Genomic DNA, 24,102 nt, shown 5'->3' with positions numbered 1-24,102 from the left:
GTAGTCAGACCAGCCACACCTCAGCAAAATCCAAAGATTATGCAGAGGACAACCAATCTGTGTACAGTTAGTAGCTCCCTTTGTTAATCTGTTACCCCACAAAACACTTAGATTTTACCTTGGAAAGAAGTGGGATAGAGCAGTGAGTACTTTTATTTTAAAAAGCTAAGCATTTACCTAACAGGCAAGTTTATATTATTACATCCACAAGACTTACTCAACTGGACTAAACTTTAGATGTTTTTGCCACTACACTGAAAAGTATAGAATTGTAAAGGAATTTGTATAAGTAATACACAAAATAAACTACATTTTATTTGGGCATCTAAATGTAGTTTGAGTAAATCTTTGACCTAACAACACACACACACACACACACACACACACACACACACACACATACACTTTTTTTTTTTTTTTTTTTGCTTTTTTGGTTTTTGAGAGATATTGAGCCAGGAAGGAGCACAGGGAGAGGGAGAAATTTTTTTAATAATTATCTCTTTATTTTGAATGAGAGAGAGAGCACTAGGCCAGGAGAGGCAGAGAGAGAGAGAGAGAGAGAGAGAGAGAGAGAGAGAGAGAGAGAGAGAATCCCAATCCCAAACAGGCTAGGCTCTGCACTGCCAGCAGTGTGGTGCTTGATCCTATGAGTCATGATATCACAGCCTAGGACAAAATTAAGAGTTACTCAATTAATTGACTGAGCCACTCAGGCACCCCAGGAGAAAGAGAATATTAAGCTGGCTTCGTGCCCAGTGTAGAGCCCAACGCAGGGCTCCATCTCAGGACTCTGTTGAGATCATGACCTGAGCCAAAAACAAGAGACAGACACTGAACCCACTGAGCCATCCAGGCACCCCAATATATATATATATATATATATATATATATATATATGCATGTGTAAACAAAAATAGTGAGGAAAGAGGCAATCTGCATTGGTTTTAAGTATTTCATTGGAACAAAGTTGGAGTCCAATTTACCCTGCTACTTAATTGTTGTTGCAGATAATTCTCTCACCTACTCTGATTCTCAAGGTTGTACCGGTCCTAAATTTGTTGTGAGAAAAAAACGAATTCTTTGTTTGTACATATATACTCTGTTTCTTTTAGCTATGGACTACGTGGAAAACTATACCATTATAGTTAACACTTTAGAGAACATATAATATGAATATGGACGTTTATGGTTAATCAAAGTATCAGTATCCCTTAAGAACATTATTTGAGTTTTGAAGTAAAATAATGAAGCAACTTAAGATGCTTATGAATCTTTAGGGGAAAAAAGTGTTTTAATGACTTTTAAAAGTAACTCTGTTCTTTGTAGGAAGGACGTACTGTTTTTCTGTTTAAATATTATTTATTATAATATTAAAAGTGGCAAATAGTATTCTTAACTAGAACAAAAGATTTCCATGACACATCTACTTTTACAATGTAACTATAACATAATGCGTGTGGCTCTTTTCACAACTCCTCTACAACAAGGAGCCCACTGAAGATGGCTTTATACCTTCTACCCATATAAGATTTTATTCAATATTTTAATGAACTAATGATTGAACAAATAATGTGAAATCTTACATATTTTTGGAGTTTATAGTTCAGAATAATACAGAAATGAATTTTTAGAATTTTTTTCGGGGCACCTGGTGGCTCAGTCAAACTCTCTACTTTTAGCTCTCTGCTTTCTGCTCTCAGCTCAGCGCCTGCTTTGGATCCTGTCTCCCTGTCTCTGCCCCTCCCCATCTTTCTCTCCCTAAAATAAACATTAAAAAAATTAAAAGAATATCTTAATCCAAATTTTAATGAAGCTAAATATTTTTATATTTGTTTGCATTTATGCCCAGATGCATTTAGTATTTCCTAATAATTCATCTATAAATTAAGCAGTCTAAAGTCTGTTACAGTCAATGATTAAAAACCTTTATTTCCCTTTCAAGTGCTGAATCTTATTATAAAATTTTATGCAAGGGCTTCGGATAAATTGTTTTTACTTTCTCAGACTTAATCCAAAGCATATATATCTGATGACATCAGTAGTTATATAGTTTCAAATGAGCTGACCATCTTGTCAATTACTCATGTGAATAAGTACATAAGCTTTTGATGTAAAACTTTCTAGAGAAATAGGAATGTGGGTGGTGTGGGTAGGAGTGCGATGAGATCCTGGTTGATAATCAATGGAAAGACTAAGCTAAAGTAAGTGGCTACAGGCTCCTTAATCTCTGGGAAGATACAAAAACACTATTTGTTGATGGGAGGAGAGGGTCCAAGTAGACAGATCTGATGCAGAGGATGAAGATGCAAATATTGAACAGGTTCTCTGATTCTGTCCCTGATTACATTTCCTAAGAAGATTGAAGAGCTCAGTGCCAGCAGTCAGGCTGAGGCAGATTCTGCAATTACTATCAATACTAATTATGGGAGAGTCTTCCAGATCGTCTTCTCTGTGCATAACCAGCCTCGGATCCTGTCTCTCTCTCTCTGCCCCTTCCCCCATCTCTCTCTCTCTCTCTCTCAAATAAACATTAAAAAAATAAAAGTGTGCTATTTTAGTATGCAGCAAAAGCAAGGTTTCAAGCTAATTTGGCAATCTTTTTCAATATTATTTGTTATATTAGACTTAAAAACTATTATGTTTATCCGTAAGTTAACTGGTTTGCTTCAAAAGTACGTCAGCACCAACACAAACTCTCAAGGCAATAGTAGTATTATTAAGCCTCAAACTAGCTTAATAATTTTTGGCTTAGTTTCCCTGCAAACTTGAGAGGTATTGATTCAGAGTCTCCATACCTCTACATATTCTGAATCATTTTTAAGTGATGTGAAGAGGCACATATTTTGTCAGCATTTCTCCACACAAAGGAAATGGATGCGGCTTGTCATATTAAGGTGGAGAATTGGAAAAAAAAAAGCTATTTTTCATATATATCAGGTTACTGAAGGATTTTAAGTTATATACTTTGTCAATATGATTAACATAATTGCCTTCTTTTTATAACACTGTGGTTCTCATAATTCTTCTGTAACATCTGCAGAACACAGATTGTCATCAGTTGTCCTGCTCCGACTGCTGCCTCCTTTAAAAGAGAATACCTTGAGCCTTAGAAAAAGTTGCTAACTTATTTTAAAGTCTATTCAATATTACAATATTCATTCCACCTTTCTTACAGTTATTTTCTTAATATCCCTCTTCCATCCTTTTACTTTCACCTATTTTATCATTGAATCTAAAGTCAATCTCTTGTAGATAGCAAATAAGTTGTATCTTGTTTTTTTTTAATCCAATCTGACAGTCAGTCTTTTGGTTGAACTGGTTAATCCATTCATATTTAATATTCTTATTGATAAAGTTGGATATACATCTGCCATTTTGGTTTTATTTTTATGTTTTTATTTCTGTTTTTAATGTTTTTTCTCTATTCCCCCTTTATTGTTTTCTTTTGAATTAAGAATATATTCCACCATAACATTAAAAACATAGTATATAACAGCAATAATAATTGCTTTAGTGATTTTTCCCTTTATTTTTGAGCAGTTTTCTGGTAGTTGCCAGAGGGCTTATTCTATACATTTTAACTTTTCATAATCTACTTCATATTTATACTAAATCTCACTGAGACTTAGAAATATATCTATATTTATATATTATATATACTTTATATCCTATATAACTATTCCTTCTTCCCCATTTTTGTGACATTTTTGCATGTAAAATCATATATATTACATATATATAATCACTTTATAAAATTTTATGTCTGTTCAAGAAGCTGAGCAAAGAAAGGAGAGCAAGTAAATACTTCAGAGTATGTTCTATTTACCTTCTAATCTGCTATTTCTGGTTCTAGTCACCTGTTCCTGTAATGACTTGATGGCATTTCCCTGCTTCAACACAACTCTATTCCCACCCACCTCCTTTGTGCTGTTGTTGTCAAATACATTGTATTTCTATATGTTATTGGCCCAATATAAGTAAATGGTTTTATACACATGCTTTTTAACTCTTAGTTAAGAGAAGAAAAGAGAAAAATATGCATTTATACTTCTTTTCTAATTATATAATTAACTTTACTCTTGTCTTTTGTTTTTCTCTGTAGAATCCAATTTCTATTTATTTACTTTCACCTAAAAGATTTCTTCTAGAACTCCTTGCAGAGTTGATCTGCTAATAACAGATTCTTTCAGTTTTTATCTGGTATTGTCTTCTTGTTGCCTTCAATGTCATCTACTGTCTTTGACCTCCATTGCATCTGATGAGAAGTTAACTAAGTCCTATTGGAGTTCCCTTGTATGTGATAAGTCATTTTTATCTCACTGTGTTCACATTTTCTTTTTGTCTTTAGGCTTCAGCATTTTTACTTTGATGTGTCTGGTATTCTCTTTTTGTATTTATCCTACTTGGAATTCATTGAGCTTCTTGGATATATAGGTTAATGTCTTTCAGCAAATTGTGAAATCCTCAGTTGCATTTCTATATTAAAATAAATAAATAAATTAGTTATTTAATTAAATAGTAAGTAATTATATATATGGAAATATCCATAGATATATTTGGCTCCTTTATTTCTTCCTCGTCTCTTGGTATTTCAAATCACACGTGTTTGTACATTTAAAGGGACCTCACATTTCTCCAAAGGACTGTTATTTTTCCTCACTCTTATTTCTCTCTGATGTTTGGATTGCATAATCTCTATCAATTTACTTTCGAGTTCATTAATTCTTCTTCCCATTCAAATTTGTTGTTGAGTCTTCTAGTGAACATTTCATTTGTTATTATAGTTTTCAAATACAGAATTTTCATTTATATCTTTTAATGATTCCTGTATCTTAACTAATACTCTCTATTTGATGAGATACTGTCCTCATGTTTAATACCTTTCTCTATTCATTAATCATGGTTTCCTTTAGTTCTCTGAATATATTTGTAATGGCTACTTTCAAGGTTTTGTCTATTAAATCTGACATCTGGTCTATCTCTGGTTCCTGCTCTTTTTCCTATGTCTGGGTCACATGTATCATATCTCACAATTTATTTTGTAAAATGCTAGCCATTTTACACACTATATATAGGAACTCTGGATGCTGATTCCCCTCAGTTCTCTCTGGGGTTGTTTTTATTGTTTGTGGGCTTATTTATTTTGTGACTTGACTAGGCTACTTGGTAAAGTCCATTTCCCATGCAGTATAAAGTCTTTAGTGGCATTCATTTGAAGACATAACCTTGGGCATGTCTACAGTCACCCTGGGATGACACTAATTTTACCAGGAATTTCTGACTGTCTTTTTCTCCAATCTCTTTGTTATCTGCTTCCTTTAGTTTTATACCTTACTCCTTTAGGCTTTATTAAATACTGGCTGATTTCTCTATTGTTTTCACCATAACTCTGGAGCATAAATTGTGTAGCGGTCTGGTCCAATTAAATTAAGACAGTGGTAGTTTTTGAGGCCAGTTTCTAAAGCTTTTCCTTTCCCCAGGAGAAAACTTTTTAGTTGCCTCTTTCCATGATTGTCTCTGGAAAATTGGATGGCCAATGGTTTAGTGTGTTGCTCTTAATTAGGTGGATCTATTGTTTTGGGGAGCATTCTTCAGCTTGAACTTTATTTCAAATAAAAATAGTTACTTCAGGTAGAGATTCAGAGGTTTTTCTTATGAGCTGCCTCATCCCTTGGTAAAACTCTGAGTGGGGCAGCATCCTCTGACTTTTTTGGCTTGCCTCTCCCAAGATGGAATCTCTGCTCTAAGAGTGAGCTGGTATGAGGACCACAGGGATCTCAATATTCTGCTTGATGCATGTGGATTAGAGCCTCTGTCCTATGAGTAGAGACTGGATGGGAAAAGGAGCCCAAATGTTAGCAGGCTCATTCAACTTGCACTTGGAGTGGATGAGAAATACTAATTCCTTCTGGTGAGATATGGTAAAACTTGATTGGGGTCTGAGGAAAGAGGGAACCCCAACCCCTTGTCCACCTACCTGTAGTAGAGTTTTCATCAAGCTGACTTTGGTGGGTGGAGAGAAGCAGTGAGTCACAGATCAAATGCCATAATCTTTCAAGAAAATTTTCTGGAGACTTATTTTTTGTTAATTTGATAATTTTCATTAGCTTTGCTTATTTCACTGAAGAGTGGGTCAGCAGAGCTCTTTACATTGTTATCCTGGATGTGGAATCCCCTATAAGTTTATTCTTTAAAATTTTATTTTCTATTATTCCAAGGGAATCTAAGGTAAGATGGGAGATGGACAAATATGCTCGATTCGTCATCTTGATCTTATCGCTTTCACCTTTTTTAAAGAGTTTATCTCTTCTCTCCAGGTCTCTGCTGTTCCCCAGGTATAAATAATTAATTTGTGTAGTCATATCACTGGCATTTGATAGAACCAGGCCCAAAAACTCTATAACTAAACTGGGTTTCAAATCCAGGCTTCTGTACTTCCTAGTCGTTTGACCTTAGCATCACATGGTTTCTTTGAATTTTTGTTCCTTCATCTGTAGTAAAAGGAAAGAACACTTAACATGTGTTGCTACAGATAGAGATAACGTAAAATGTCAATCTAAACATGGCCTTTAGAGAATCCAGGTCATCGCATCATAATTATGGGAAATACAGGAGACTGTGGCAAAATGTTACTAGCTTCATTATCTAATTAGTTTCAAACTACTTTTAATTTAAAAAAAAATTATCTATGCACAAAGCAATTATTGCTACATTTAAGTTGTTTCAAAAAGAATGCAATTCAAATCTATTTTTCGATTCCTGGTTAATCTCTACAGTGCCTTGAGTTCTCATGTAAGAAGCATTTAAGAGCTCATGACTGGGAAGAAGAGTTTTCTTTCTCATATGAACATTCCTGATATTTTGGTGCTGTTTCTGTGTAAGTTTAGACAAAATAGGAAGAATGATGTTAAAATGCTATTCCATATTCCATATAGTTCCATATTACTATATTAAAATTTTACTGATTTTTACCCCATTTATTTGAAATGTCTAAGAATTTACAATAAAGCATAAATTTTTCTTTGCTATCTTTTTTGAAATGAATTTCCTAAAACTTGGTCAAAGCAAAATTTAAGAGACCTTTGCATAAAGGAGATAGCGAATCAATAATTGCTATATTTAATAAACATGCTCCTGGGTGAGATAAGCATTTGATAAGCAGATTTGTCATACATTTAGTCAAGAAGAGTCAAGGAAAGGTCTTTAGGACCTTGTCTGACCATATCTTCTTAATGTTAATTAGTGTCTGATAGCTGGAAATAGCCTTATTAGGTGTTTATGTAGTTTTTATATGGTGCATCAATAAATTCCTGCAGATTACGAAAGTTCCCTTAGTAATGGAAAGTGGTAGTTTAGAAATGGGTGGTGTTAACTGTGAATTTCAGGGACTCATTCTGCTTTAATGATTGAACTTTTATTTGTGTTATCTGTGGACTTCTATATAATGTTTCATTCATTCAAAGAAAGGGTCTCGTGATCATTAATTTAATGTGCCACTTTGTTTAGGTTTCAGTACCCATTTTTGGTCGAACACCATCCTGGATATTGCTGTGAAGGTATTGTTTTAGGTGAGATTAACACTTGAATCAGTAGATGATTACTGTCAATAATGTGGGTGGGCCTTATCCAATATGTTGAAGGCCTTAAAAGCAGACCAAGAACTCTGAGGATGAATTCTGCCTTTAGTCTGTCTTTGGACTTGAGCTACAACATCATCTTTTCCCTGGGTCTCCTGCCTGCTGCTCATATTGTGGACTTGCTGGTCTCCACAATCATGTGAACCAATTCTGTAAAACAAATTTCTCAATATCTATCTCACTCTATGTCTATCTGTACACACATATAGATATCTCTGTATATGCACCCATGTACACGCACACGCCCACACAATTATTGGTTCTATTTCTCTAAAGAACCCTTATTGATATAAATCCATTGTTAAATATATTGATTCGGTTCATTCTCCTGCTTTTCCACTAAGTAAACTAAGGTACAAAGGGTAACAGTCTCACGATCATACTAACATCTTGTAGATAACCCGGGACAGAAATTGTGATTTCTCCTATCAATAGAATATCTTTCTCTAAGCTATTGGTCCTGACTCTAGCACGCATCAATATCACCTGGAGTTCTTATTATAACACAGATTACTAGGGTTCGTTTGTTCCCTGCTAGAATTTCTGATTCAATATGTTCAAGATAGGACACTGAAATTTGCATTTAATATCCAGGGAGCTTCCATGTGATCCTGATCCTGCTAGTTTAGAGCCCGCACTTGAGAATCACTGCTCTAGATTACAGTGTAAAGTGTGGGGAAGCAGTGAAGGAGCTCCAATGCACTGAAAAAAAAGAAATCATTAAATAAATTATTTGATGTAGCCTCTTAGTTTCTTTGCTGGTACCTACTGAATCTCTCATTCCTATTTCTCGGCCTCACATTTCTTATTAATAAAATAAGGACTTTGGAGCAAATTATAATTTATAGGATATTATAAATACCAGTACTTTCTTGTGAGTATTAAAGAAAATTCTTATGAAAAAAATTCTGGAAGAATGGTCAAGATGATGGAGCAGTATGGAAGTTCACTGTTTCTGTCATCCCTGAAATGCAGCTACATCAGCACCGAGCCATAATGCACACTTAGAAAATTGATCTGAGGATTAACACAACAATCTGCATAACTTGAGCTGCAGAACTTGGCTGGTATGTGGGGCAGAGAGGTGAACTGGGGGAGAGAGAAGCCATGGAGGTTAGGGAGCTGTTTCTGTTTGCAGACAGAGGACAAAGACAGGAGTGAGAGTACAAGAAAACCACTGCTACCAAAAGCAGCTGTAGAAAAGGAGAAATAATGGAAACACCCACAGAGAACTGAATAAGAAAAGGAGAAAGGAGAAGGTTTTAACGACTACTTGGACTCTATAAACAGGGGAGCACAGAGTTGGAAACTCCACAGCTTGATACCTGGAGTGCTCTGGTGAGAAGAGCAAATCTCCAGAAGCAGACAGGGATATCTGAGAGGTCCTGAGGCCACACGGGGAGAGGAGGTTCCCCTGCTGGAAGGACATTTGGTAGAGGCTGTGTGACCTCTCCACAGGCAAAGGTCCCAGCGGACCCCAGAGAACAGCCACGTTTGCTGGTGTTGGAACAAGGATGCTAGCCTGCAGTGAAGCCTGGTGCCAGATGTGTGTTGTGATTTGCCATAGTCCTCAAAACTGCTACTGCTACATGATTCCGCAAACATTTTTGGGGGCAGGCTGGCACCCGGTTGCAGTCTCTGGGCCTCTTCAGAGGCAAGGTTGTGCAAGAGTTCCTGGTGGGCAGGTCAGCACTCAGTTATTACTCAGCGAGACTTTCCCCCAGAGAGTTGGAGGAAGTCCAAGCTGCAGGTCCTTCAGAAGTGAGGGGTTTGGAAACATAGCCCCATCTGAGATAAAATTCAGGAAGGAGGTGCCACTTGGAAGGCTGACAGCTTGAAGGCATATAGTGTAGAAATGGAGAGTGAATGGAAGCTTCCTGAGGCAAAGGAGGGGTGCTTGATTGCCAGTCACTGAGAGCTGGCAATCAAGAGTTCTGATACTAAAGACTGGGAAGCTGGGAAACACCATTTTCTCCTCTCCTGCCAATGTATAAATGCATGTGTGCACCACACCTATCCACCTCAGCAAGCTAAGCAGTGCGACCTAGTGGAGAAAGGAGCTTTATGCCAAGCTTTGTCCAACTGTGCCAATCAACCCCTAGAAGATGACCACAAGTCTCTCACCCTACCTAGTGTATGGACTATGAAGTGCTTCATAGTTTGACTTCTGGGGGAAACTGGATATAATTTCATCTGTATTTCTTTCTGTTCACTGGTTCATTGATTTGTTTTCTTTCTTTCTTTTTTCTTATTCTTAGATACAGAAAGAGGAAAATTTTATTTTTATTTTCAGTTTTATAAAAAAATTTCTTTAATTTTTGTTACTGTATTTTTATTTATTTGTACATTTTTTAATCTATTTGAAAATTAGATTTCAGAATAAATTTAGAATTTAGATATTTAGAATAAATTTAGAATTTAGAATATAGAATAAATTTTAAATTTAGAATTCTAATAAATTAGAATTTTCGAATAAAATTTAGAATTAGAGAACTCAATGACTCATTAAAAAGGAGAACATCCAAATCATAGGAGTCCCTGAAGATGAAGAGAGAGGAAAACAAGGGTAAAGGGTTTATGTGAGCAAATTGTAATGGAAAACTTTCTAACCTGGGGAAAAACAGACATCAAAATGTAGGAAGCACAGAGAACTCCCAGTAGATTCAACAAACCAACCATCAACAAAGCATATCACAGTCAAATTCACAAAATACATAGAGAAGGAAAGAATGATGAAAACAGCAAAGGGAAAGATTTTTCTTAGCCTATAAGGGAATACAGATCAGGTTTGCAAAAGACCTATCTACATAAACTTGGCAGGCCAGAAAGGAGTGGCAGGATATATTCAACATGCTGAATCAGAAAAATATGCAGTCAAGAATCCTTTGTCCAGCAAGGCAATCATTTAAAATAGAGAGTTAGAGTTTCCTAGACACACAAAAACTAAAGGAGGTTCTGATCACTAAAAGAGCCCTCCAAGAAATTTTTAAGGAGGTACCGTTAAGTGGAGAAAATACAAAACAAAACAAAAAAGACCAAAAGCAACAAAATTCTAGAAAGGACCAGAAAACATCACCAGAAACTTCAACTCTATAGGCAATACCATGGCAATAAATTCATATCTTTCAGTACTCACTCTAAATGTCAATGTCTTAAACACTTCACTCAAAAAAACATAGGGTGACACAATGAATAAGCAAATAAGATCCATCTATACACTGTTTATGAGAGACCTATTTTATACCTAAAGACACCTTAAGATTGAAAGTAACAGGATGAGGAACCATCTTTCATGTTAATGGTTGCCAAAAGAAAGCCAGAGTAGCCATACTTATATCAGACAATCTATATTTTAAAATAAAGACTGTAATATATTAAGAAGTGCATTATATCATAATTAAGGGATCTACCCACCAAGAAGATCTAACAATTGTACACATTTATGCCCCCCAAATATATAAATGGCACCCAAATATATAAATTAATTAATCACAAACATAAAGAAATTCATTGAAAATAATACTGTAATAGTAGAGGACTTCACACCATTTAGAGCAATGGATAGATTATTTAAGCAGAAGAGTAACAAGAAAACAATGACACACTGGACAGCATAAACTTAACATATATATTCAGGACATTTCATCCTAAAGCAGCAAAATACACATTCTTCTCATGTGCACATAGAATGTCCTCCAGAGGGGCGCCTAGGTGGCTCAGTCGGTTAGGCCTCCGACTTCAGCTCAGGTCAGATCTCATGCTCGTGGGTTCGAGCCCCGCATCGGGCTCTGTGCTGACAGCCAGCTCGGAGCCTGGAGCCTGCTTCCAGTTCTGTGTCTCCTTCTCTCTCTGCCCCTCCCCCTCTCATGCTCTGTCTCTCTCTGTATCAAAAATGAATAAAACATTAAAAAAAAAAAAAGAATGTCCTCCAGAATAGATCACATGCTGGAACACAAATTAGTCCTCAACAAGTACAAAATGATCCAGGTAGATCATACCGTGCATATTTTCAGACCACAACACTATAAAACTTGAAATCAACCATAAGAAAAAATTTGAAAAAGCCAAGAATACCTGGAGACTAAAGACCATCCTACTAAAGAATGAGCAGGTTAACCAAAAACTTAAGAGAAAATTAAACTGTACATAGAAGGGATGCCTGGGTGGCTCAGTCAGTTGAGCTTCTGACTTTAGCTCAAATCATGATCTTGCTGTTTGTGGGTTTGAGCCCCATGTTGGGCTCTGTGCTGACAGCTCAGAGCCTAGAGCCTGCTTTGGATTCTGTGTCACCCTCTCTGCATTTTCTCTGATCATGCTCTGTCTCTCTTCCTCTCAAAAATAAACATAAATAAATAAATAAATAAACAAACACTAGATAGATAAAGAAATAAAATGTACATGGAAGCCAATGAAAATGATAACACCACAGCACAAAACTTCTGGGATGCAGCAAAGGCGGTCATAAGAGGGAAGTATATAGCAATTCAGGCCTTCTTAAAGAAGGAAGAAAGGTCTCAGATACACAACCTAACCTTACACTTTAAATAGCTGGAAGAACAACAAATAAAACACGAAACCAGCAGAAGATGGGAAAAAATAAAGATTAGAACAGAAGTCAATGCTATTAAAATAAAAAATATAGTAGAAGAGCTCAATAAAACCAAAAGCTGGCTCTTTGAAAGAATTAATAAAATTGATAAACCGCTAGTATGATTAAAAAGTAAAAAAAAAAAAAAAAAAGGACCCAAATAAAATCAAGAATCAAAGGGATCAAAACCAACACTGAAGAAATACAAACTATAGTAAGAGAATATTATGAGCGATTTTATGCCAATAAGTTGGGCAATCTGGAAGAAAAGGACAAATTCCTAGAAATATATAAACTACCAAAACTGAATAAATAGAAAATTTGTACAGACCAATAACCAGTAAAGAAATTGAATTAGTAATCAAAAATCTCCCAGAAAACAAGAGTCCAGGGCCAGATGATTTTCCAGGGGAATTCTACCAAACACTTAAAGAAGAGTTAATACCTATTCTTTTGAAGCTGTTCCAAAAAATAGAAATGGAAGGTAAACTCACAGTCTCATTCTACAAGGCCAACGTTACCTTGATTCCAAAACCAGGCAAAGACCCCTTTAAAAAGAACTACAGACCAATTTCCCTGATGAACATGGATGCAAAATTTCTCAGCAAGATACAAGCCAACTGGATCCAACAATACATTAAAAGAATTTTTCATCATGATCAAGTGGAATTTATACCTGGGATTCAGGGCTAGTTCAATAATTACAAATCGTTCAATTGATAAAGAAAAAATATTAACAAAAGAAAGGACAAGAACCACATGATCCTCTCAATAGATAAAGAGAAAATACAACATACTTTTTTGATAAAACCCCCCAAGAAAGTAGGGATAGAAGGATTATACCTCAGGATTCTAAAAGCCATATATGAAAGACCCATTGCTAGTGTCATCCTGAAAGGGGAAAAATTGAGTTTCCCCCTAATCAGGAACATGACAGGGATGTCCACTCTCACCACTGTTATTCAACATAGTATTAGAAGTTCTAACCTCAGCAGTCAGACAGCACAAAGAAATGAAAGGCATTCAAATCAGTAAGAAGGAAGTCAAAATTTCACTTTTTGCCTATGACATGATACTCCATATGGAAAATCAAGAGTCCACCAAAAAACTGCTAGAATGAATACGTGAATTCAGCAAGATTGCAGGATATAAAATCAATGAACAGAAATTGGTTGAATTTCTAAGCCCAATAGTGGAGCAACGAGAAAGAAAAATCAAGGAATAGATCCCATTTACAGTTGCACCAAAACCTATAAAATACCCAGGAATAAACCTAATCAAAAAGGTGAACAATCTATACACTGATAACTATGGAAAATTTATGATATAAATTAAAGAAGAAAAATATTCCATACCCATAGATTGGAAGAATTTGTTAAAATGTTGATACTATCCAAAGCAATTCATATATTCAATGCAATATCTATCAATATAACACAAGCATTCTTATAGAGCTAGAACAAACAGTCCTAAAATTTGTATGGAATCAGAAAAGATCCCAAGCCAAGTAGCCAAAGGAATCCTGAAAAAGAAAACCAAAGCTGGTGGCATCACAATCTTGGACTTCAAGATGTATTACAAAATTGTAATCATCAAGATAGTATGGTGCTGGCATAAAAATAGACACTTGGATCAATGGAAGAGAAGAGAGAACCCAAAAATGGACTCACAAACATATTGCCAACTAATCTTTGACAAAGCAGGAAAGAATATCCAATGGAACATAGTCCCTTTAGAGAATGGTGTTGGAAAAACTGGACAACAACATTCAAAAGAATGATCTTGGACCACTTTCTTACACCATACACAATAATAAACTCAAAATGGATGAAAGACCTAAATGTGAGACAGGAAGCCATCAAAATCCTACAGGAGAAAACAGGAAGAAAAAACCTCTTTGACCTTGGCTGCAGCAACTTAACACGTTTCTGGAGGCAAGTGAAACAAAAACAAAAATGAATGATTGGGACCTCATCAAGATAAAATCTTTTCCACAGTGAAGAAAACAATCAGCAAAACTAAAAGGTAACCATGGAATGGGAGAAGCTAACTGCAAATGACGTATTGGATAAAGTGTTAGTATCCAAAATCTATAAAGAATTTATCAAACTCAACACCCAAATAACAAATAATCCAGTGAAAAAATGGGCAAAACACATGAATAGACACTTCTCTAAAGAAGACATCCAGATGGCTAACAGACACATGAAAAGATGCTCAACATCACTCAGAATCAGAGAAATACAAATCAAAACCACAATGAGATACCACTTCACATCAGTCAGAGTGGCTCAAATGAACAACTCAGGCAAAAGTAAATGTTGGCAAAGATGCAGAGAAAGAGGAACCCTTTTGCACTGTTGGTGGGAATGCAAACTGGTGTAGCCACTCTGGAAAACAGTATGGAGATTCCTCAAAAAAATAAAAATAGAACTACCTTAATACCCAGTAATTGCACTACAAGGTATTTATCCAAAAGATACAGGTGTGCTGTTTTGAAGGGACATGTGCACCCCAATGTTTATAGCAGCACTTTCAACAATAACCAAAGTATGGGAAGAGCCCAAATGCCCACTGATGGATGAATGGATAAAGAAGATGTGGCATACACACACACACACACACACACACACACACACACACACACTCACGCACACGCACACACACAGACTCAGTGGAGTATTACTCAGCAATCTTCAAAAGAATGAAATCTTGCCATTTGCAACAATGTGGATGGAACTAGAGAGTATTATACTAAGCGAAATTAGTCAGAGAAAGACAAATATATGACTTCACACATGTGTGGAATTTAAGATACAAAACAGATGAATATTAAGGGAATGAAAGCAAAAGATAAATGAAAACAGGAGGATAAAATTTAAGAGACTCTTAAATACAGAGAACAAACTGAGGGCTGCTGGAGGGGTTGGGGGGGATGGGCTAAACAGTCAGGGGCATTAGGGAAAACACTTGTTGGAATAAGCCCTGGGTGTTATACATAGAGGATCAATCACTGGATTCTACTTCTGAAATCATTATTGCATTATATGCTAACTAACTTGGATGTAAATTAAAAAGAAAAACGATAATTTTTTAAGTGAAAAAAAAGAAAAAAATTCTGCAATGATCTCCCTTTAACAGCTGGGAATGATTTCACAGCAGGTAACTGTGAACTTTGCTGCAGTAACTGTAGTTTAAATTAGTTGTTTTTTCGCATGCAAAATATCTGAAAGTAGACTGTCTTTTTTGTTTTATTATTGCTGGTTGGGTTCTCTGGAAGAGAGGCCAAGATACCGTTTGTGGTGTTAGATGTTTCACAGGGATCAACACCTAGTTGGAGTGAGAGGAAGCGGGATTGGTCAAATAAAAACTGTAATGCACACCCAGTAGAACTCCAGACATACTGTCAGGGAGCCGTGGAGTTAACATCATATCCAGGGGGGTCTTGTGTTGGCCTGAAATGTCTGGGCTTGCCTGAGGGTATAAACCATCTTGCTCTGCCATTGGAAGAGTGTGTCCATGGCCAGGTGGCCCTCAGCAGCTGAGTGAGACCCTGAAAAGCTGATGTTTGCATGCTGTCTGCTGAAACCTCGTGACAGCTGGCATACAGTTCTTCCTTAAAGGAGGTTGTGGGAGGTACATCTCCTGTTTATCACAGATATCAAAACAAGTCCTCTGTGATTCTCTTAGCCTTTTTCATGTTCAGAAAATGCCTCTCGCTGTTGAAAGTACTGCATGCCATTTAAAGCACTAGGGAAGGGAAGAAGCAGCAGTAGATCTCCTTTATCAGGAAATCAAAAAGCAGGAGAGCTTTCCTACAAACTATTGAGCATATTTTGCTTCACCTATTACAAAGTTATCACATGACTAGATCTAGCTAGATGTTGGAAAGGCGAGTACTTAGTATATCTGGTCTCTGCACTAGAAAAATAAAAGGGAAAGGTGGTTGGGAGCGGATGTGGTCTTTGTCATTCATTTTACCAGTCATCTAAAATGCCTCCCAGTTACTCTGCCAGGAACCATCTGTCAAATCCCATAAAGAGATGCAGAATCTGTAGTATTATTCCCAATTCTTAAGGAAAAGATTAAAGTCCTGTCCTTACATATTCTTATGCATTTTTTTTTACATTTTTCTTGGTCATTGTTATCGAACCCAGAATTAACAGTCTTTGGCTTTAAAGAATTCACTAGAGCAGCAGAAAAAGCATATTTTCTGGCAATATTTGTAGAAAGAACATGTACATAATGTCAATGGGAAAACAAAAAGCATTTACTAAGCTTAGTATTTTAATTTTTCCTTTGGGGTTCAAATAAGTTTTCTTTTCTATTCTGGGAAGAATGTGTGCAGGCAACTCACAGATGTGCATGATGAAGGATACAAGGATGTAATCTGCATCAAGGCCGTACCAACAGGATACTGTCATCCCTTTTCAAAGAAGCATTATCCTGAGAGATGTGCTATTTCACTGCAACCAAGGAATTGGTGCTCAAACATGCAGCTGCTAGCTCACAATTTGACAATAAGAAAAAAGTAGGTGGGAAGAAAACCCTACCAACCCCCAGAATCCCCCTTGCTCCTAAGTAACAGATCTTACCCCTGCTCTCCTCCACCGCTATCCTAGGCGTTGTGCTAATAGACAAAATGTAGATGAGAAATGACCTGGTGAATTACAGTAATATGTATTATCAAGTGGATAAATTATAACTAAAAATAAGGACTATGCTTTCACAGTGGTTGAAGTGGATAGGAAGGAGGAGGAATATAATTTCTTTATCAGTATAGCTTGTCTGATTGAAATTTAACTACTGTTCATACTCACTTTCCAGTAAATTTATTTCTGGGGATAGTAAATTTGACATAGGACTTGAAGCTGTTTTCAAAATGTTTAGAGATTATGTCAAATAGAATAGTATCAGAATTATAATTTAGTATTAACATTATTGTTGTAATAAAAATTATTTGTTTAACAGTATATAAGGTTTCAAAATAATTCAGATAGTTGTTGATGATGTTTTTTCAGAAATTGTTAGAAAAATATTTTGCCGTATTGAGCAATTTATACTGTTTTTAAAATGTGATTCTAAAATTTCAACACTGAATTGAAACTCTCTGTTTAACAACCAGAATAAACCAATCAGAGCACACTTTTCAGTGACATGCGGATAAGCCAGGGTTTATTTTAAGCCCGTATTTTAAACTTGTTATTTTTAGTAAAAACAGTAGAGGGCTCTGAAAATGATGAAACCATCAACTGTAAAAGCGAATTCAAATGAGTATCAACTATGTGTGGCACATTTTACATACAGTATCTCTTGTATAAGAAAGGCAGGGAAGCTATGAAGAAAAGAGTTACAACAAGCAACCTGTTTATGAGTAACTCCTCACACAATATTATTTATTGTTTTAAGTATTCTCTTAATATTTTTTTGTAAAATTTCCAAACAGGCAATTTGATCATTTCCAGAAAGATTTCAAACATATATTCTGTTGGTGTTATTCCTTTAGAGATTAGTAGTGTATATCTTGTTTTAATATTCACTGGTTGTGTGTTCTTTTTTCTTTTTCTGTCATAGAACTTCAGGGGATGTATTTTTCAAGAGGCTATTTTTCCAGATTATAGTAAAATAGAATCTACCAGTTTTGTCATTAAAATTCCAGGAGGTATTTTTCACAGGAATAGAAATATAATTTTTAATGTCCTCCTTAATGCTACCTAAAATAATTACATTATTTTCCTAATTAACTGCTATCTCCAAGGCTCCATGGTCATAGAAATATGTTAATTTTGACTCAATATTAATTTTATATACATATTTCACTCCAGGTTAATTTTCTAAATAGAAGATACATCTACTCAATATAGAAATTATGTTTTGAATGTTATTTTTAAGGTACAATTATAAATTTGGTAATTATTAAGATGGAATCAGTTGATTATAATCAATATACAGCATTACTTTACTCTAGGTAATTAGGGAGCAACAACATGGCTGAACATCTCCATTGCCTGTTTTTTACTGCTGTCTTCTAAGTTCCCAAAAGTATATTTTTAGACACAGGAATGACAACTTTAGAACCACAAACACATGCAGAACCCAAGATAAGCCCTTGTGAAAGGTATTGATGGCAGTGTAACCAAAGAGTTGTAATGACTGTTAAATATTTTTACCATATGAGAAGCAGCATAGTGTTCTAATGAAGAGCACAGACTCAGGACAAGACTGCCTAAGACAAAGCTGGGCTCCACTCACCATCTATGTGCCTGTAGGCAAGTCAGTACCTCCCTATCAATGTGGAACATTACCAAACTATACTTACTTACTAGTAATATACCACTGGCTTAAAGCTTTCATGTAACTACCAGATGGACATATTTTATTAATAAGAGCCCAATTTAAACCCAAGGGGAATTAAGTTCAACTAACAAAAGATAGCTAAATGTTTCAAAGTATGTACAAATAATTTTATTTTTAGACTATTAATATTAGTCCACAGTAATTTATGTATTAAAAATTTCTTATTTTTATCTTCAAAATTCATGTTATTCTTCTCCAACTTCTTATTCTTTCTTTTACTTATAATTTGACACAGATGCAGGACAAAATGAAACTACATACTCTTAAGAACATTTCCTAGAAATAATCTGAGTCCTGTGAACATTATAAATTAGAAGGTTAAGAAAAATATCTCAACTATAGAAACCAAAGGCGAGTCCTTTTCTGTTTTTATTTCCTTCCTAGATTAAAAATCAGAAATATTAGAATTATATACAAAATGAGTGTACAATGAAAGACTGAATGCATCCTTTTTCTTATTTTCCTCGTCTCTTTCTATCTTCATCTCTCTTATGCATAATACTTCTATTAAACTAAAAAGATGTTTTGTCAGGTTTTATTTTTCACCGAGCACTCTCAATTAGCATGTGACACAACTAACAGTGCTGTCAGATGATATTAAAGATAAGCAAGTCTCTAAATGGACACAAATTGAGCAATTTAATTATCTGCCACCAGTACTATCAGAGTACCTCTGTTGTGCTTCTCATCATAGGAAACAGCTGCCTCGCCAATTATTCTTCCCCATTTGTGGAAACTCAAGACCTCATTTTATCACAACATAGTCACTGGACAACTTGAGATAGATTCTTTTTCTAGTTTACTTTATGAGGCAAACCCTAAAAGGATGATTTAACCAATCATGGAGGGATTTAAGTAAAATCAGTTTATTTTAGGAAATAATTTAATGGTGCGGGATATAGGCCGGTACTCATGTTAGCTGTGTATAAGTATCCTTATCCACTTGCCTTCTTTTGCATCAATGAGAAAAACAAAGATAAATAGGTCTATTAACTGTAAATATCTATAGCTTCAGGAAGGAATGTTATTTTTGTTCTAGGGAGATAAAACAATTATTGCACTGAATCAGAATTGCACATAAGTGTGGGTGTAAACATATACACATATTTATATATATTTATAAAATCAAAATGTTAAATAATTACAACTTCAATGTGGGACTTAGTTGTAAGAAACATGGGGTCTTTAAGTCCTCTGACTGACATTGAAATAAATAACACATTAAAGGAGAAACAATGAGAAAATACTTTTTGATTCTGTGCTGTAGAAAAACCATGTTGTGAGGGTAGGAGGAACTGTGCCTGATTTTAAATGTTTTATGTTTATTTTAACATACTTTTACCCTTATGGCTGCCACACAGTTATCTTTTAAATCTTATTTGGTCTTCATATTTCTGCTCTAAAAGATAAATGAACATGAGGGAGGAAGAGAGAAACATCAAATACCTTAGCTCTACTGTCACCCATAGTAACCTTTCTATTCTGTTCCCCCGAGGCTTTTGCATTTAGCAAGAGGTCACTTAACAGAAGTGGAGAAACACTTACTTTCTCTGAGACCCAATTAATTGTTTTGCACAGTGATGAGCTTTGATTAGATCTCCTCTTAGTCCCTTTGACCTCTAAACTTTATCACTAAAACATAGAATAAAAAATTACCACAGATCCAGAATAGAGACACATGCAGATATTAATACACTTACCTGGAAAGAATAAAAAGGGAGAGGAAGAATGTAATCTGTGTGGATGAGAGGCTTTAAGGTATGAAAGAAAAAGTTCTTGTCAAAATCTCCTTTTCTTATATCCAAATACATTACAAGGGATTTCAAAAATAACTGGAACCTAAATAATATTGATATGCAGTCATTCATGTTATAGATGAAAAAACTCTGACTTAGGAGGATAAATGAATTAAAGTTTTATCCCAGAAATTTTTATTAGTTAATGTATTCACTCATTTAAATAAAAAACATTTATTGAACACCCTTGCACAAGACACTATGGAAAGCATTAGAGAACAAATAAAAATATGTCATTGTCCCTGCCCTCAGGAATATTATATGTCCTTAGAAGAAAAAAGAACAAATTCAAATGAAAGTCTCTATGGGAAATACTGTTGTAACTTTAAATCATAAGAACAAAAGGAGAGGTGTTCATAATTAAAGTAAAAATGTTCTTTGCTTAAAATATATATATTAACATGAAACAGTGAAAATATAAGTGTATCATTTTAGAAAATATAAAAGTAGTTTTAAATGCTCCAATAAAGAGCCATCCAGCCCCAAATGGCTTCCCTAGTAAATTCTCCCTAAAATATAAGGAAAAATTTGGAAAAATACCAATTCTGTACAAACTCTTTCAGAAAATAAATGAAGTAGTTTTATGAAGTCACTGTTAACCTGATACCAAAACTAGACAAGTGCATTTGAAGAAATAAATACTACAAATAAATGTCTTTCATGAATCTGTCCTCAAAGATCCACAGAAAAATATTAGCAAATAAAATTCATCAACATGTAACAAGGCCAACATATCATAACCAAGTTGGACTTAGTAATGCAAGATTGGTTTAACATTCAGAATTCAAAGTTATTCCCAATATTCACAAGATAAAGAAGGAAAACATGATCATTTCAATGATGTGAAGTGCATTTAACAAAATTCAGCACTAAGTATTTTTTAATTGTTTTATGTTTATTTTTTTTTATTGAGACAGAGCAAAACAGAGCATAAATGGGGTATAGGCAGAGAGAGAGGGAGGTACAGAATCTGAAGCAGGCTCCAGGCTCTGAGCTCTCAGCACAGAGCTGGACGCAGGGCTTGACCCCACAACTGTGGGTTCAAAGTTGCCAAAGTTGGATGCTTAGCTGAGTGAGCCACCCAGGTGCCCTAAAACACTAAGTACTTTTTAATGATTATTTATTTATTTTGAGAGAGAGAGAGAGAGAAAGTGTGAGTCGGGGAGGAGCAGTGAGAGAGAATCCCAAGCAGGCTCTGCACCATCAGGGCAGAGTCCACCATTGGACTCGATCTCACAAACTGTGAGATCATGACCTGAGCAGAAACCAAGAGTTGAACACTTTACAAATTGAGCCATCCAGGCACTCCCAGCACTAAGTAATTTTTAAAACTCAGACACAACAGAAGAGAACTTCCACAAACCGTTAAGGATCAATTATGGGAATGCTACAGCTGACCTCATATTTAAGAAAGAATATCTGAAACTTTCTCTTGAGGATTGGGAATAAAGCAAAGATGTCTGCCCTCACTATTCTCATTCAAACCTTGCACTGGAGGTCCTAGGTATTGCAAAAAAGAAATTAATGATGTAAAAGGTATAATAATTGAAAAAATATGTTAAGTAAAAATATTTCTGTTTGTATAAGATATGATGATTTACATAGCAAAATTTTAATGATGCCACAAAACAACTACAGTTGACCCTTGAAAAACACAGGGGTTGGGACACTGACGCCTAGATTAGTCCAAAATCCACATACAATTTTTGACTCCCCCAAAACAACTCTTAATAGCCTAATATTGACCAAAAGCCTTACTGATAACCTAAACAGTTTATTTATATATATTATGTATGTTATATGTATCATATACTGTGTTCTTACAATAAAATAGAGAAAAGAAAATTTTATTAAGAAAATCATAAGAGAAAATATGTTTAGAGTACTGTATCAAAAACAATCATATATACATGGACCCACAGAATTAAAACACATGGTGTTCCAAAGTAAAATGTATTGAAAGTAATAGTTTAATTCCTCAGCATTACAAGATGCAAAGTTAATACATAAAACTCTTTGCATTTTATATATTAAAAAATAATTAGAAAATAAAATAAGGAATATTCCATTTACAGTAGTGCCAAAATATAAAATAACTAGTAATCAGTTTAACAAAAAATAAGCAAAGCTAAACACTGAAAAGTGTAGCACATTATTGAAAAAAATTAAAATATAAATAAATGGACATATTTGCTATGTTCATGGATTGGAAAAATAAATAAACCTTGTTAACATGTTAATTTTTTTCATATGTTCATGTATGGAATTAACACAATCTTAATCAAAATCCTAGCAGCCATATTTGTAAAAGTCAATAAGTTGATTCTAAAAACTATGTGAAAATACAAACAAGTCAGAAAAACCAAAGTGATTTTTTAAAAAGAGCAAAGTTACAGGACATACATTACTTGATTATAAGACTTCCTCTGAGGGGTGCCTGGGTGGTTCAGTCAGTTAAGTGTCCTACTTGTGATTTATGCTCAGGTCATAATCTAATGGCTCATGGGTTCAAGCCTCATGTCAGGCTCAGCACTGACAGCATGGAGCCTCCTTGGCATTCTCTCTCTCTCCTTCTTTCACTCTACCTCTCCCCCTGTCATGTACATGTGCTCTTTCTCTCAAAATAAAACAATAAGCTTTAAAAAAAAAAAAAGACTTCCTATGAAGCTACAATAATCAAGACAGCATGACACTGGTAAAAAAAAAAAAATTGGATATATCAAATGGTCAATAGAGCAGAGTAGTGAACCCAGAGAAAAAACCTGTACAGACATGTTAGTTGATATTTGTCACAGGTCTCAATGCAATTCACTGGTGGAGAGAAAGTCTTTTAATAAATAAAGTTAGAACAACTGGATAATAATGTGGAAAAGATAAACATGAAACCTTAATACACAGAATACACAAACAACTCAAAATTCATTATATACTTAATTGTAAGTGGCAAAAATATAAAATTTCGAACAGGAAAAACCTTTGAAAACTTGGGTTAGGCAGTATTATCTTGGATAGAACACAAAAGCAATAAACCACAAAAGAAAAAATGAATACTTAGACTTCTTGAAAGTTAAGAGTTTTAGCTCTTCAAGATGCCATTAAGAAAACTAAAAGGCAGGCCTCATAATTTGAATATGGGTATACATAGCAGTAAGTAATTAGAAAATGATTTACAATAGTATCAAGACATAATATAATTAGGGTAAATATATATTATTAGGAATAATAAAGATAATTTATAACTCATTAATGAAAAATAAGTCAATTAAAATGGGCATGATTTGAACAGACATTTCACAAAAGAAAATAATTGAATGACCACTAAGCTCATGAAAAGATACTGAACATATGTTCATAAGGGAAATATAAATCATGATGAGTTACCACTGTACATTCATTAGAGTGGCTAAAATAAAATGATAGTACAAAGCATTAGAATGAATGAGAAACAACAGGAAATCTCTTATACTACTTTTCAAAATATAAATGTGGAATAATCAGTTTGTAAAACTTTTTGGCAGATTCTTAAAATATTAAATATGTGTCTTCAACATACCTCAGCTATTACACTTCTAAGAATTTAGGAAAAAACCTCCTAGACCTCCACCGCAGCAATCTCCTACTTGACACATCCCCAAAGGCAAGGGAAATGAAAGCAAAACTGAACTCTTGGGACTTCATCAAGATAAAAAGCTTCTGCACTGCAAAGGAAACACTCAAGAAAACT

Source organism: Suricata suricatta, chromosome 1 (genome assembly GCF_006229205.1).
Source record: "Suricata suricatta isolate VVHF042 chromosome 1, meerkat_22Aug2017_6uvM2_HiC, whole genome shotgun sequence".
In the NCBI taxonomy this organism is placed as follows: Eukaryota; Metazoa; Chordata; class Mammalia; order Carnivora; family Herpestidae; genus Suricata; species Suricata suricatta.
Note: the sequence above shows the minus strand (reverse complement) of the source record.